Source organism: Balaenoptera acutorostrata, chromosome 6, assembly GCF_949987535.1.
Source record: "Balaenoptera acutorostrata chromosome 6, mBalAcu1.1, whole genome shotgun sequence".
NCBI lineage: Eukaryota > Metazoa > Chordata > Mammalia > Artiodactyla > Balaenopteridae > Balaenoptera > Balaenoptera acutorostrata.
The window spans coordinates 101646170-101662767 of record NC_080069.1 but is presented as its reverse complement, the minus strand read 5'-3'; the positions used below and the strand labels follow the sequence as shown (position 1 = coordinate 101662767).

The 16598-nt window shown below is 43.9% G+C and overlaps 1 long non-coding RNA gene across 1 annotated transcript in view; it reads right to left on the bottom strand.

Moving 5' to 3' along the window:
- LOC130708353 (uncharacterized) overlaps positions 1-16598 on the bottom strand; it is a 104512-nt gene that overhangs the window by 12503 nt on the left and 75411 nt on the right. The window contains exon 4 of the long non-coding RNA XR_009008577.1: positions 7215-7278. This is a non-coding gene — a long non-coding RNA (uncharacterized LOC130708353). The remainder of the gene's footprint in view (positions 1-7214; positions 7279-16598) is intronic.

Below are 16598 nucleotides of genomic sequence, written 5' to 3'. Positions count from 1 at the left end.
TACCTTCTCTTCGGGACAGGCTTAAAGGACCCAGCTGCCTGATGTTCTGATGAATCAAGCTACCACTGAATTCTGACGCAGGACTGAGGAGGCTGAATCCCCAAGGGTCTGGCAGGGAGGAGGTACTGATATCTGGCAGGGATTCTCATTTGTCTGGGTGGATCGATGAGGTGAAAGTCCACTTCAAGAATCTTTTCATAATAACAGTTTCCATATTTCTAACCCTCACTACCTGCCAGGTCCTGTGTTAAGAGCCTTAAACACATCATCTCATTTAACACTCTTAATAAGACCTGAACTGCTTTATGAAGGAATAAACAGTGGAAATGTGGTGAACAAAGATTGCAGCACCCCAGGGAATGTCTGTCAAGAATTAGAGGAAGAAGGAAACCATCTAAGAGTACTGCCTGGGTTATACAATCACTTAAAATAACAATAATAATAAGCATTAGTCACTTTTAGAGGTTGCTAGGATATCAACTCTATTCTGAAAGTTGATAAAAGGCAAGAATTGAGCATTTATCTTGATTTTCCTCTATGACTATATTTCAGGATAACCAAATAGTTGATGAGTAAGTTGTTCTTTATAGGATAACTTCAGATAATACGTGCAGAAGGCATGATAGAATTTAAAAGACCACTTTGCAACCCCTAATGAAAGAATGCATCTAGACAACAATCATTGGTGGATGTTAAATCATTGAGTTGACGGGAAATTTTTAATGGATGGATCAGACTGACAACTCTTAAACCTACTGATCGTCTTAGCATCACACAAAAACGGAAAAGAATGGAACATGGCATGCATCAATGTGAGGTATAGGTAGTATACAGCAAAATGTATAAATTATTCTTGCCAAAATAACTGAACCTGAATCTAATCAAGTCTCCAGACATAGCTACAGGTCTAGAGAAAGTATGGGAGGTAGAGGGATAGAAAAACAAGTTAAACTCCACAAGAAGCAACTAGCCAAGTCCAGAATGGAGGAAATTCTGCAGGAGAAATGACCATATGACTTCCACAAATGAGCAGTCTGACAAAGGGGGTGGAGGGGAATTGTTGTAGATTGAAAGAGAGTTAAGAAAGCAACTGCTACTAATTTTTTCAATTTACAGCCTTTTGCAACCGTTACCTTCCCTATGAAAATTCTCTTTTCCAAGGTGACCTAGCCTACCTTGAAGCAGGACTCAACACTTCATCCCAGCCTGCCTGCAGCAACAAATACCTTCCACAACCCACAGTGAGCAATATAAACTTTACCAAAGATTTTACTGATGTGCTGGAGAGAGGCTTTCACTCCCCACTGGTCACCATCCTACACATGCTTCCTCCCAAAAATCTTTCCCGTTGACTGCCCTCTGTTTGGTCTCTAGCTTTCTTCTAGAATCCCAGAATGCCAAAGGTTATTATTCCCAGGAAGACTTGCTTTCAGCAAACAAAAGAATGTTCAACCACAGCCATTCAATGGGAAAGTTATAAATTACAAGTAATTTTTCCTATCTCACAGCTAATGTCACCAATTACTTAGACTGCTACACAAACAATGTATTTTCCATTTTTCTCACTTTCCTAGACAAACATTTGAATTTCTTCCAGTTTAGGTATATCTGTCTTCATGTATGGAACCCAGAACCAAATGTAAAATCCTGGTGTGAGCTGAAAAAAATAGAAAGGGGCCCTAATCTCTGTTACTCTAATAAATTTACTGATGTAGCCTAGGACCCCAAAATTTTGTATAGGGATTGCTTCTCATCAGTTATTTATGTTGAGATTCCTGGCAAATTCTTTTCACACATGCTTCTGTTAAAGTACGTCTTTCCCCCATCCTACACTTGTGCCGCTATTTTCAGACTCAAGGGTTATGTACAAGTTCTCCCTATTAAATATAATTTTAACAGACTAGTCTATCAAATTACCTTTTCTCCATTAATCAACATTCCTGATGAGTTCTACTGATCACCACATTATTTTCGAAGTGTTCCCAAGTAAAATAGTTGAGTGGCCTTCAATTTTTCCAAGGATCATGCCATGCTCCTATTCTATAATTTCTGTAACCTACCATTTTTCTCTCCTGAAATCAGAGACTGTGCAAGGGGTACAGGTGATATATACTTAAGAGTGTCACATATAAGGAGGGACCACATACATGGTAGATACTGTAAATTTGAGCATTAAATATTGTAAAAATTGTTCTGGCAGAAGGCCATAAAGTGTCCTATTCTTTAAAAATTATATTGTGATAATTTTCCAACAGGTGGAAGCAAAGTATCTTGAGGAAGAGGTGCCTTTTGCTAAATCACACAAAGGCTCCATATGGGCCAGTGGTGGCTTGCTGAAAATTGTGTTAACTCATGCTATAGACTAAACATTTGTGTTCCCCCAAAATTCTATGTTGAAACGTAATCCCCAATATGAGGGTATTTGGAGGCAAGGCTTCTGGGAGGTGATTAGGTAATGAGGGTAGAGCCTCATGAAAGGGATTAATACCCTTATAAAAGAGACTCCAGAGAGTTCTTTGTCCCCTTCTGCCATGTGAGGACACAGTGAAAATAGCCATCTATGAACTAGGAAGAGGGTCCTCACCAGACACGCAATCTGCTGGCATCTTCATCTTGGATTCCCAGCCTCTAGAACTGTGAGAAATAATTTTTTGTTGTTTGTAAGCCACTCAGTCTCTGGTATTTTGTTATAGCATCCCAAATGGACTAGGACAACTCAACTCCAATCTGCTGGCCAACACCAATTTTCTATAACTACTCATAGGTTATTGACAACAGCTTCATACAGTTCTAGCTCTTTTAATCTCTGGAATATAGTTCATCTGGGCCTGGTTCTCCCTGTTTCCTTAACCGGTATTTGGTTGCAATTCCCTTCTACATGCTCTTTGTTCTACCCTTTCCAGTTGGAATACCATATCCTTAAAAGAGAGAGGATGGAGGAACAGATCGGAATCATTCTGCCTTCTTTGTCAACAGCCTCAGGGCCAAGCTGTGACCCTATCACTCTCCTCCTTTTATGCACCCTGGGGTCTCCTCCTCCCAAGCTTCCTATCCCCACTCTCCTCCCAAGTGTGGTTTATTTCCTCCAGTATTATTTGCCCATTGCCCGGGGCTTCCTCTCTGATCCCATGTCACTGCCATTGATTTAGCTTCTGTTCTCACACCTGCCTCTCTGCTACTTGTTCTCATCAACTTAATGTGATTATCAAGTTCTTCCTCCTTTTTTGAACCAATGATCTCTCTTACTGGGTCCACTTTCCTTTCCCTACATCACCAAAGTATAAATCCTTTCTGAGTCAGTTTCCTGTTCCCCCCATTCAGTCCGTCAGGACTGTGCCCCAGCTGGCCTGTGACTTGCTCCTGGAAGCCTCCTTCCTCCTGAGGCTATAAAAGCTTCCCCTGAGGCAAAGCCGCCACTACACCTAGTACAAAGCGTGCGCTGAGAAACCCACGATTCCTCTCTTTTCACTCTAAAATTCTCATTGATTTTTCTCCACAGAGACAATAAAGCCTTTCTACCATAAGGTCATCAATGCCTTTCCTTTTATTTTTTAAAGTCACCTTCAATTTGTCGCTTCCTTGGATAAATGTTTTCCTTCAAGCATTCTCTTTCTAGTTGTGCTTTTCACATTTCCCATGTGTCCCCCTCTGTCAGGAAAACCATTGTTTATTAACTTAATTTGCGGTTGCTGGTCAATGTCACAGCACCTGCTCAAGTCATCAGAGCTGTCAAATTATTGAGGATGGAAGACCCCAATTGTAAGATTTTTGTCCTAGTAAACTGTCACCCATTCATTCATTTACTCATGCATACATCTGCTCCACAGATATGGATTGAGGATCTACTATACGGCAAGCACTGAGATGAATAAATTCACAATCACCATCATTAGAAACCTGAAGTCATATTTCAAATATAACTGGAGCCCGTGTGACTCCATTTGTCTGTGGAATTATAATAAAATAAACCACAGATGAACAAGAGTAATTTAAAACAATTCAAATCATTACCAGGGGCAGATAGAAGACCACATTCTTAGTCCCCAGCCAAACATCTTCACATACCCTTTGTACCTCTCTCTCACTCTCACCCTGTCAGAACTCTCCGGGGCACTTAGGTCGCCACAACAAACTCACCTGTCACGGAATGGCCTACCCACCTCAGCCACAAGTACGTAAAAATCCAGGGTAAAACACCACACAAGTCCCCCACCCACCCAAATAAGGAGCTTTATTACATACCTAGATGAATTGGAAAACAAGAAAGAAAATCCAGAGACATGATAAAGGGGAGATATGCACAGCTCAACTCAGGGGCAAAAACTAAAGCCAAGTGTTTCACAGAAGGATAAGAGCTTGACCTGGACTCAAGTGGTTGAGAGACTCATGGACAAACAGCAAAGCCTCACGTTCTTGCAAAAAGAGAAGATAGACTGGAGCCCCACACGCCATGCAGGAGCTGTGAAGGGCTGCCTGGGGCATCAGATGGAGGCTGGAAACGCCACATACTGACCTGGCGAGAGGGAAGGAGACGTCTGCACCATGATGCTGGTCTGTTTCAAATCCCGTTCATCTTCTTCCTGCCCCTACACCTGGACCCAGACCTATTCACACATACACATACCTAAAGTGTCAAAGTGCACCCTCAGGGCTCCAGCCACATCCAGCTTCCCTTTCTGGGAAACCCCATGCTCCACCCACCAGGACCAGGTTGGTGTTTAAAAAAAATATAAGAACAGCTGTAGTTTCTGTCTTCTGATGGGACCTTGACCACTATGCATTAGCAACGCCATTCAAATGACTGTTCACTTAATTTTTCAACTTTACAATGGTGTGAAACAACCTTTTCTCCTTTCAGTAGAAAATGGACTTTGAATTTGGGATTTCGATCTTCTCTTGGGCTAGTGATATACGGTATAATCCTCTCTCGTGATGCTGGGCAGCGGCAGTGAGCCTCAGCCCCCAGTCAGCCACGTGATCACAAGAGTAAACATCTGATACACTTTACAACCATTCTATATCCATACAACAGTTCTGTTTTTCACTTCTGGCGTAGTATTCAAGAAATTACATGAGATATTCAAAATTTTATTATAAAAGAGGCTTTGTGTTAGGTGATTCTGCCCAATTGTGGGCTAATGCAAGTGTTCTGAGCATGTTTAAGGCAGGCTAGGCTCAGCTGTGATGTTCCAATGTTGTGTTAGCTTCAGGTGTACAGCAAAGTGATTCACTTATACGTATACATATATCCATTCTTTTTCAGATTCTTTTCCCAGGTAGGTTATTACAGAATATTGAGTAGAGTTCCCCGTGCTATACAGTAGGTCAGGAATGATTTTTTGTTTGTTTCTTTGCTTGTGTATTTTATTACAGTGATTAGGTTTCATTAGTTAACTTTGCTAAAGGAATGATTTTTAACTCAGGAGAAAATCTCATTCAGAGTAGCTCTCCAGCTCCCCCCTAAACACATGAGTTCCTGCTGGATGGCTTCTTGAATTGTGATTTTGGCTTTGCCAGTCTAACCTACTGCTTCTGCTCGATTCACTTAGAGATAGGCCTAACTGTTCTGGAAGCTTCTTAGTTAACAGGAGAAACGCCATGGAAGTTTCTGCTCTGAGAACACAATTGACGAGACATATTCGGCCTTGCGAGTTTCTGGATAAACATTTACAAGCAGCCACAAGGCAACAGGCACCATTAAGTCTACAATGTCAGAAGGGCTCAAGGAATAGCTTGTGCTTTGTGCCAGGAAAAGCAACCACCTTGTATATGATCTCTTTTGTCATGAGAAGAGCAGCCACGCGACGGAGACAGGCCCACAATGGAGCCAGGGCTCTCCGTCATTTCAGTTCATCTTACCCCTGCGGTCACAGGATTCCACAGACAAGGCTCCAGGCCCCAACAAGAAGACGTCACTAGCCTGTCCCCTGTGTGCTGGCATTGGCCTTGGGGTGGGCTTGGGGCTGAGCCAGCCCAGCACGTATTTGCTTTGTAGTGTAAACCTGAACTGAAAATGAGACCACAGGCAAAGCATGGCACATATTGGGGAGGAATCCTCTTGAATCGTGCCCAGAATTGATGACACCAGGCAGTGCAGTGACAACGCAAGGTATATCTGGAGAGTTGGCAGCTCTGGCAGCCTTAGGAGGCTGACTGCTTGCTGTGCATGTCACTGTGGACACTCACAGACACGGCAGAGGTGACAAACCACTTTATGAAGTTGCAAGAGACCAGGAGACTCCTCTGAAGGCAGGAGAGAAGTTCATGGGCAGAACATTAGAAGTGACAAAAGGACTCAATGAAAGAACTCACACAAGACACACCCCGGGGCACCCAGAGGAGTTTTCATTAACTCCCAGCTAAAGACCAAGGTGTCAGATTCACAGGACACAAGATGGGACTGTGTGGGTTTTTTCCTATGGGGAGGGTGCAGATGAAGTAGAAAACTCTAAACCTAAAGAGAAGACTATGGGAGGAAAAAAGAGAGGGAGGTTGGGAAATGAGGTCTGATCATTGTAGGGAAGCTGTGCCAAGTTCATTGTAATAAGCAAAGAAAATGCAAAGTAGAATCATCATTCTTTATTCCTGTTTTACCTCTGTCACCCTCCCCATCAACCAGCTTGGGGCATCGACTTGAACCTTTGCAGGAAAACACCTGATCAGATCTCCAACAGAGGAAAATGCTTAATCAATCAGGGGAATGCAGGCAAGGCAAGGGCTTCTGATAGGCACCAAGTGGATCACTAAGCAGAGAGGAGAATTGACCAGCAGACAACTCCAGCCTAAGAGAACCATGAGGCTGATTCCCCAGGTTCACTACCCACTTGCCCCATCACCAACTGCCCCCAGCAACCTAGAGAACTGCCAGAGACCCCCTTGCAAGGCACCTGGGTCACTTCCCCTTCAAGCCCTGTGTGTGTTCTCTTTGGTAGTCAAATTCTTGCTGAAAAATTGGATAAACCAAGGTTTCGCTAAAATAATGTTCAAAATCAATCAGTGTTTATTCCAGTATATCCTGCGGGAAAAGCCAAGATCTCATCACAGTCCAACCACCCCTGCCTGCCAGGAGAGCGTGCAGAGGCGCAGGAAAGCCAGCCCTGCTTGCAAACCTTAGTAATTCCGATGGGAACCTGTCGGATGCCAGGAGTCTGGGAAGACAGCTTAATTAAGTGCAACCAATGACAGTTCTGATTGGGAAACTGAGGATGCAGTACCTGGGTGCCATTCAGCAACAGTCTGTTCCTTTTGTTCAGACACTGGGAGGGTCTCTGCTTTTGCCTACAACAGACAGGAGAACCGTAATTACACAATGTCAAATTGCAGCTGGGCGTGCTATTTTGGATTTTATATTGTCCTGGAGAAGATTTACATCCAAAAAGATGGGATGCCTCCCCACTTGAATGGTGGCTGTATTTAAGGTACTTGAAGCCTTGTAACACTCTGCAGTCCTAATTCCACTTCTCGTGGTGAAGAGAGGGTTAGCGAGCCAAAATCTAGTGCACGTTTCTGGAGGCTAGAAGTCCAAGATCAAGGTGGCGGCAGGGGTGGTTCACTCTGAGGGCTGTGAGGGAGAATATTTTCTGCTCCTCTCACCCAGCTCCTGGTGGCTTGCTGGAAATACCTGACATTCCTTGGCTTATAGGTGCATCATCCTGATCTGTCTTCTTTTTCACATGGCGCTCCCCCTGTGTGTGTGTCCATCCCTGTGTCCGAATTCCCCCTTTTTTATAAAAACACAGTCATACTGGATTAAGACCCACCCTAATGACATCATCCCAACTTGACCATCTGCAAAAACACTATTTCCAAATAAGGTCACATTCACAGGTGCTGGGTATTAGGACTTAAACATCTTTGGCTGGGGTTGGGGAGGGGTACGGGGTGGGGGGAGGAATTCAACCCATAACATCTTGGTTCCAATGAAATCTTATGTGGATGCCCCCACTGTGTGTCTGGGGGGCAGGGGGACAAAAGTAGACAAAGCAGAGCTTCTCTGATTGGCATGAGGGTGCTGAGTCCCTATCAGTCCTCTCAGTGAAGCCCCCTTCCTGTGGGCTCTAAGAGGGCTCTGCAGAGTACAGCTTAACTTTCCCTGGTTTTAGGGCAACTCAACTGAGAGAAAGGGGACCTGGATTTATTTTTCCTTTTTTCTTAAATGAGCACGTGTCAAAGATTTATTTAACTCTTTGATAAGAGAACCAGTAAGGTGTTACAACCAGATCAAAGGAGCATTCAAGAGCATACATTAACAAGGCAATCCGGAATGCTGAAAGGAATTTACAAATAAATGCAAAACTAGTCAATATCCACCCTGCGATAACCAACTGCATCTCCACTGGACAAAATTCATTTGCATTTCTATGGGCAAGAATCATATGCATTACTATCAGTTTTCCACCAATGACAGTTACAAAACAGCTCAAAGGCAATGAAAGGTGCAGATAACCAGGAAGGGTGCATTAGACAAGACACCCAGTAGTCTTTTAGGCCCGTTTCAAAGTCTTTCACAATTTTTCCCGGTAGAATATATGCCTCCCAGGTGTTAGGACCACCTGCTCATATATTACCAATCACCTGAGGCATTTACATCCCAGGGGCAGGGGGAGGGGGACGAGGGTCTGCTGGTTGGGGAGAAGGTGCCCTCCTTCAGGCCTCGGAACTATTAGGGTGGCCCCTCCTCTCCACCTCACCCACTGCCACCCACAAGGCCCCGACATGGGGAGGGGGAAGGGTAAGCTGGGACGAAGTGAGAGAGTGGCACTGACATACATACAGTACCAAACGTAAAATAGATAGCTAGTGGGAAGCAGCCGCATAGCACAGGGAGATCAGCTCGGTGCTTTGTTGAGCACCAACATTCTAACAGCTAGTTCCTGAATTCACAAACAGTAGCAGGACGGGTGTGTGTTTGGGAGACAGACATGAACCCCACCACCGCATGGGCTTCATCAACAGGCAATTCCCGGGGGATGCAGTTACAAGGAAGAAGGTCAGCCGGCCTTGGTACATTGGCTGAGAAGTGGAGCGGTGGGGGGTGGCTTGTTTTCTGCCTGCTCCGGTGGAAATTCCACGTGATGGGGGAGGGGAGGTATCGCCCTGAGCAAGGGAAGCCAGCCTGAGATTGTTTTCCCTCCACATCCTGCCAGCCTCCCGAAACTGATATCCCTGGGAAAGCTGACATCTTACAGAGTTACATTCTCCCGTAGGTCGTAGGTCGGCATCATCGCGGCCAGGCCCTCTGCAGCCCAGATAAGGGCTGGGATCTTGTCAGCCAGCCACATGGCAGCAGCCACACCGGGGGTGAAGTTTCAGTCGCTTTGGGGGTCACTGCTTCTTGCTCAGCAATGCTTAGGAGCAGAAGTACATGGTGGAGCCCTCAATCCCTTGACTAGCGAACAGGATGGCCCTGAAACTCACATTTCTCATTCTTGCCTGAGATCAAGAGGGATCTTGGGAACCACACAGCCCAAAGCACTGATGGAACTGTACCCTACCCTCCCCCCCACACATACATACTGCCAACTACTACCTGACTGAGATTCTTGCCACTTCACTCCCAAAGAAATAAACACACATAATTCAAGCTTACACAGATCTGCTTGCTAGTTGTGAGACTGTGGACAAAGAGAATGTTCCAAGGCTCAGTTTTTTCATGTCTAAAATGGGGGTGAGTATTACTGTGAGGAACACAAGCTGCTGTATGTAAACCCCAAAAATCTCACTGGCTTAACACAATAAGAGTTTATTTTTGCTCTCTTGAAGTCCAAACCGGGTGTTACCAAGCAGTGGTTGCCCTCCAAGATGTGATTCCAAAGCCAGACTCCTTCCAGTTTATATCCCAACATCACCATGCTTGTCTTCACAAGACAGAGGAGAAAAGAACACGGAGGGTCAGAGATGTGGGGTGGTATGTAGGCCAGGCCAGGAAGTAACACACGAGAACTTCACTAGCAAGTCTTTGACCAAAACTCAGTCCTACCACCAGGCTTAACTGCCAAGGAGTTTGGGAAATCGAGTTTAGCTGTGTCCCCAACAGCAGGAAGCCAGCCAATCCCTGGCCACAGGATGATAACCTCAGAGCAATGTTGTAGAAATAAATAAAATGATTCGCACTCAGGTGCACAGTAAGTGTTCAACAGACATCAATTGTGGCAGATATTAACACCACAAGGGCGACACAATAGGTCCCTGAGAACTGGCTGGAGATGCTGCTTCAGACATGGGTCCTGCCCAGAAGGTTGACTTTGTCATGCTTGGGCCCAGATGACAATCACGATAAGCTCACGGGGATGAACTCAAGTTCATGCTTCTGCTGACTCCCCTCGTGGGGGGAGAGGTGGTGGGCTTCAGTTCTGAGTTAGGAGGAGGCAGGGGATCATGGATGCTTCGATTACACCTGCCATGCTGGGACCAGTTTCTCTGTAAAATACCAGAAGGCTAACTAACATGACTTGGGACCACAAGAATTCATTATCCTTCTCAGGACTCCCAGCCAGGCAGTATGAAGGATGTATGTTCTCCCGCTACTTTGATGCTGGCCCCACTCCTTGAGAAACAATAACCTTGGTCTTATTACTCTAGAGATATATTTGCCTCTTCTCTTCCTTATTTCAAAAGATCTCCACATATTACCTCCAAATGCCTCTAACTAAGACATTTGGGACAAAGGATCCACACTCAAATTTCTTTTCTCTGACTTCCAAGTTTCTCTCTTAATAGCAAGACAGAGGAAAGGGACTGTATTAATGGCAACATATGGAAAATAAACAAAAACAGCAATTATTTGATACCCTCCAATCCATCACAAACACACACACCCACACGGGCAACATCAACAACTCTTGGCTTCATTTGTCATTTTGACTTGGGGACATGGGGAAAAAAGAGGGAAATGGGAAAGGAGAAAGCTGGGGGAAAAGGAAGATGAAGTATAACATAATTGGGAGAGAAAGGTAAGTACAAGTTCTTTGGGGCTATAAGCTATACATGTTGTGAATTGCTGCCCCACTGCCTAAATAACTTTAGTTCTAGTAATCTAGGTTTATTTTAAGATAAACACCTTATAGCAAATAGTTTCTTTAGAGTTGAAAATGCAGAAAAACGAATAAAATGATTTTGTAACAAAATGCATTGGTCTTTTGCAAAATATTGGTTCACTGGCTTATGCAGACCTTCCAAAGTTTGGTTTGTTTTATTACACAATATCATACAATCCTGTTTGTTCCATAATTCGAAAAGATACATGCAGCCCAACGTTCACTGCAGCACTATTTACAATAGCCAAGACATGGAAGCAACCTAAGTGTCTATTGACAGATGAATGGATAAAGAAGATGTGGTACATATACAAAGGAATATTACTCAACCATAAAAAAATGAAATAATGTCATCTGCAGCAACATGAATGGACCTAGAGCTTATCATACTAAGTGAAATAAGTCAGAAAGACAAATATCATATATCACTTATATGTAGAATCTAAAAAAAAAAAAAAAAGATACAAATGAACTTATTTGCAAATCAGAAACAGATTTACAGACAGAGAAAACAAACTTATGGTTACCAAAGGGGAATGGTGGGGTGGGAGGAGGGATAAATTAGGAGGTTGCTATTAACATATATACACTACTATATATAAAATAGATAATCAACAAGGACTTACTGTATAGCACAGGGGACTCTACTCAATATTCTGCAATAACCTATATGAGAAAACAATCTGAAAAAGAATAGATATATGTATATGTATAACTGAATCACTTTGCTGTACAACTGAAACTAACACAACATTGAAAATCAACTATACCCCAATATAAAATTTAAAAAAATTTTAAATCCTGTTTGCTGACTACCAGTCTCATCAGAAAACTTTTTAAGTGTCGAGAAGCTGTCAAGCTCATGGTGGCAGAAACAAGTTTTCCAAAATTCTAATTTTTGCTTGAAAACTTGTACTTTTGTCATGGGAAACAAATAACTGTCACTTGTTTTCCTTGAAGTAACAGGCTCATTTTGTTCATTTTCAGGAAAATATCTGCCAAATACCCTAGTCTGAATAGCCACAGTTTGTCTGTCAGTCATTCTTGCAAATAAAAATGGTGTTCCGTAAAAAATAATCGATTAATTGCACTCTCAACTCAAACACACAAGTGCTTTTACTCAAGACAACCATCATATCGCGAATGCAGAAAGGTACTTCATATATACTTCAGCACTTAGAATATTTTTTAAATGAACACAGAGGCCAAGATCTAATAAAATTAGTAATTTTTTACCACTTCCTCGGGTCATTCTTAAGTGAAACTGGCAGGTTTATTTTTTCACTTCAAATGAGTGGCAGCCCGGGATATAATGATGACTCTCTGATTCCTGCTAAGGACCCCATAGTTCTACACACCACTGGTTTTGCACCAGCAGTGCAAATGTCAACACCATGAAACAGGCAAATGGTATCTTCATGCTATTATGAAAATAGTTTGACTCCGAAGAACTCCTGAAGGGGTCATGGGGATTTTTATGGATCCTCGGACCACACTTTTGAACAGCTGTTATAGATCAAGCTGAAGCCCTCCTCATCATCCACTAACCCTCATTCCTTCAACACACCCACCACCTCCCTGGCACCAAAGTAACCACAACTATAAGATTGGTATAATATCCTTAATACATAATTTTACATATGACTATATCCACTGAAAATCTATAGATTGTTTATTATTTTTACATGTACATAAATATCATGCTGTGCATGTCATTTTGCAATGTTTTATTTTCACAAAATCATGTATTTTTGAGCTTCACCCAGATTCAAACAGGTCTCGCCCACTCTTTTAACTGTCGAGTATGCCATTAAATGTATTACCCATTTTATTTATCCATTCCTCTGTTCAAATTTTTTTTCGGGGGGGCGGAGTCAAGATAGCAGTGTGGGGAGATGTGGAGTTCACATCTCCCCACAACTAGGGCACCTGCTGGATGCTGGTGGGGGACCTCTACGCCCAAGGAGATGGGAGGAACCCCCAAGCAAACTGGTAGGACGTGGGGGGACAGACGGGGGAGGAGAAGTAGAGGCCAGACAGTACTGGCTCCCCTGAGGGGTGGCTGACAGGGGGGAGGGGTTCCCATGCCTGGAGGGACCCTTGGGGGCTCAGATCAGGGGGGAGCGCGCCCAGCATTTCCCCCGCCCAATCAGCCAGGGAAGTCTACCCAGCTCTCGGCTGGGTCCTACGCCCTCAGAGGCCCCCTCCAGGTCGCGTTGGTCCTGGGGGCATAGGTGGGAGGCTGGGAGAGAACAGGAGAGGCAGGCGGGAGGGGCCTTCCAAGATGGGAGGAGCAGGACAAGGAGAAGAGGGGGTTTGCCCTGCCCACTCGGCCTGGGAAGCCTACTGGGCTCCCAGGCTGGGTCTCCCGTGCTCCAAGCCCCCCACCTCCCCACCCCAGGGACCACACTGGTCCTGCAGGCATAGGAGGGAGGCCAGGGGACAGCAGGAGAGGCAGGCAGGAGGGGACCTCCAGGACCAGAGGAGTAGGAGAGGGGCGGAGAGCATTGGCCCTGACCACTCCGGCCCAGGAAGCCTACTGGGCTCCCAGGCCGGGTCCCCCGCCCTCCAAGCCCCCCCCACCCCCACCCCGGGACCACACTGGTCCTGCAGGCATAGGAGGGAGGCCAGGGGAGAGCAGGAGAGGCAGGCAGGAGGGGACCTCCAGGACAGGAGGAGTAGGAAAGGAGCGGAGAGCATTGGCCCTGACCACTCTGGCCCAGGAAGCCTGCTGGGCTCCCAGGTGGGTTCCCCCCGCTTTGAGACCAGAGGTGGGAGGCATGCCTGGGCCTCTTCTGTTCCATTTAGCCTAAGCTCCACACCCCACACCCCCCAGGGCCTTTTCCAGCCCTGAGGGTCCTAAGCATAGGCCCCACCCACAACCCAAACCCCACCCCTGCTTAGGCCCCACCCTCCACAGTCAAGGCCTTTTCCACCTTTTTCTTTCTTTCTTTATTTTTTTTCTCCTCCTCTTTTTTACTGTTGTGGTTCTGTTTTACCTTCCAGTTATTGTTGCATCTATATTTTTATTTTTATATTCTTTCTAACATATCCATTAGTTTCCTAGTCTAATTTTATTTTTTACTTTGTTACTGTCATCCTTTTCTTTTTTTTTGCCCCCCCTCCTTGGCTTGCTGAATCTTGGTCCATGAGCCGGGGGTCAGGCTGAAGCTCCTGCAGTTGGAGCTCTGAGTCCGAAACACTGGACTGACAGAAAACCTCAGAGCCCAGGGAATATTCATCGGAGTGAGATCTCCTGGAGGTCCTCATCTACAAACTCCAGCATTGGAAGCCTCAGGCCAAACAACCAGTAAGACAGGAACACAATCCCACTCATAAAAAAAAAAAAAAAAATGAGATGGCAAAAAAATATGTCACAGATGAGGAAGCAAGGTAAAAACCCACGACACCAAATAAACAAAGAGGAAATAGGCAATCTACCTGAAAAAGAATTCATAGTAATGACAGTAGAGATGATCCAGAATCTCGGAAATAGAACGGAAGCACGGATTGAGAAGATACAAGAAATGGTTAATAAAGATCTACAAGAACTAAAGAACAAACAAACAGAGATGAACAACACAATAACTGAAATGAAAAATACACTAGAAGGAATCAATAACAGAAAAACTGAGGCAGAAGAACGAATAAGTGAGCTGGAAGACAAAATGGTGGAAATAACTGCCAAGGAGCAGAATAAAGGAAAAAGAATGAAAAGAATTGAAGACAATCCTAGAGACCTCTGGGACAACACTAAACGCACCAACATTCGAATTATAGGGGTCCCAGAAGAAGAAGAGAAAAAGAAAGGGTCTGAGAAAATATTTGAAGAGTTTATAGTGGAAAACTTCCTTAACATGGGAAAGGAAATAGTCACCCAAGTCCAGGAAGCACAGAGTCCCATACAAGATAAACCCTAGGAGAAACACACCAAGACACATATTAATCAAACTAACAAAAATTAAATTCAAAGAAAAAATATTAAAAGCAGCAAGGGAAAAACAAAAATAACATACAAAGGAATCCCCATAAGGTTATCAGCTGATTTTACAGCAGAAACTCTGCAGGCCAGAAGGGAGTGGCAGGATATACTTAAAGTGATAAAGAGAAAAATGTACAACCAAGATTAGTCTACCCAGCAAGGATTTCATTCAGATTCAATGGAGAAATCAAAAGCTTTACAGACAAGCAAAAGCTAAGAGAATTCAGCACCACCAAACCAGTTTTACAACAAATGCTAAAGAAACTTCTCTAGGTGGGAAACACAAGAGAAGAAAAAGACCCACAAAAACAAACCCAAAACAATTAAGAAAATGGTAGTAGAAACATACATATAGATAATAACCTTGGCTGTAAATGGATTAAACGCCCCAACCAAAAGACACAGACTGGCTGAATGGATACAAAAACAAGACTCATATATATGCTGTTTACAAGAGACCCACTTCAGACCTAGGGACACATACAGACTGAAAGTGAAGGGATGGAAAAAGATATTCCATGCCAATGGAAATCAAAACAAAGCTGGAGGGCTTCCCTGGTGGCGCAGTGGTTAAGAATCCGCCTGCCAATGCAGGGGACACAGGTTCGTGCCCTGGTCCACGAAGACCCCACATGCCATGGAGCAACTAAGCCTGTGCGCCACAACTACTGAGCCTGTGCTCTAGAGCCTGCGAGCCACACTACTGGGCCCACGTGCTACAACTACTGAAGCCCGTGTGCCTAGAGCCCGTGCTCCACAACAAGAGATGCCACTGCAATGAGAAGTCCGCACACCGCAACGAAGAGTAGCCCCTGCTCGCCACAACTAGAGAAAGCCTGCGCGCAGCAACAAAGACCCAATGCAGCCAAAAAATAATAAAATAAATAAAATAAATAAATTTATAAAAAAAAGAAAGCTGGAGTAGAAATACTCGTATCAGATACAATACACTTTAAAATAAAGACTGTTATAAGACATAAGGAAGGACACTACATAATGATCAAGGGATCAATCCAAGAAGAAGATATAACAATTATAAATGTTTATGCACCCAACATAGGAGCACCTCAATACATAAGGCAAATGCAAACAACCATGAAAGGGGAAATCAACAGTAACACAATAACAGTAGGGGACTTAACACCCTACTTACACCAATGGACGGATTATCCAAACAGAAAATAAATAAGGAAACACAAGCTTTAAATGGCACAATAGACCAGATAGATTTAATAGATATTTATAGAACATTCCACCTGAAAGTGGCAGAATACACTTTCTTCTCAAGTGCACACGGAACATTCTTCAGGATAGATCACATCTTGGGTCACAAATCAAGCCTCAGAAAATTTAAGAAAATTGAAATTGTATCAAGCATCTTTTCTGACCACAACACTATGAGACTGGAGATCAATTACAGGAAAAAAACTGTAAAAAACACAAATACATGGAGCCTAAACAGTGCACTACTAAATAACCAAGAGATCACTGAAGAAATCAAAGAAGAAATCAAAAAATACATAGAAACAAATGACAATAAAATCACGATGACCCAAAACCTATGGGACACAGGAAAAGCA